Source organism: Solanum tuberosum, unplaced genomic scaffold (assembly GCF_000226075.1).
Source record: "Solanum tuberosum cultivar DM 1-3 516 R44 unplaced genomic scaffold, SolTub_3.0 scf00149, whole genome shotgun sequence".
NCBI lineage: Eukaryota > Viridiplantae > Streptophyta > Magnoliopsida > Solanales > Solanaceae > Solanum > Solanum tuberosum.
In genome coordinates, this window is record NW_006239072.1 from 566513 (window position 1) to 567274 (window position 762).

Sequence of the window (762 nt, forward strand, 5' to 3'; positions counted from 1 at the left end):
CTGGCTGGTCAATCTCAGAGATCTTATCGGCCGGCAAGTACCAAGTTTTTGGGGGCCTCAAATTTTCATCAAGAAAAAATTATGTGTTAATTTTTTTAATTAAAAAATAATTATTTTTACTTAAAAAGTATAATTTTAAACAAATATATATTATTTTATTATTTTTAACTCCAATCAAATAGAAGAAATTAAGAAAACATTATTTTGTATGTTTACATTCTCTTCGCTAACACTTGTATTATTTATCTTTTTAAAATTCTTTTGCACTTTCTTTTTAATTTTTTTTGATAAGTTAGAGTAATACACTGTCAAAAATATAAATTAATAGTCGAAAAAATTCAACAAAGTGACTTACAATTTTTCTTTTGTTTGTTTCTTCTTAAATATTCAAGTATTACATAAACATATTAAAGTAGGGTTATAACTTATACCAAGTTATCAATTTCTTGTATCAGATTTTATGGTTCTAATTCTTATCTTTATGTAAAGCTTGTCAACTTATTACTTATAGTATTATGTTAACAATTTATATAATGATTGCCTCAGTAAAAGAATATTTTTCAATGTTGAATTGATAAAATATTACTTAAAATTAATAATTAAAAACGATATTTGAAAAAAAACATTTTAAGAAAAGATATCAAGTAATAATTTGCACTTAAAAAGTTTTAAAAAATAAAATACTATATTTGATATTTATATAGATTTTAGGCCTCAATTAAAATTTCGTTTTAGGCCTCAAATTACGTTGAGCCGCCCCTG

At 22.3% G+C, this 762-nt stretch overlaps 1 protein-coding gene across 1 annotated transcript in view; it reads right to left on the reverse strand.

The window, feature by feature from the left end:
• LOC102605652 (farnesyl pyrophosphate synthase 1-like) overlaps positions 1 to 762 on the reverse strand; it is a 19124-nt gene that overhangs the window by 2126 nt on the left and 16236 nt on the right. The window lies entirely within an intron of this gene.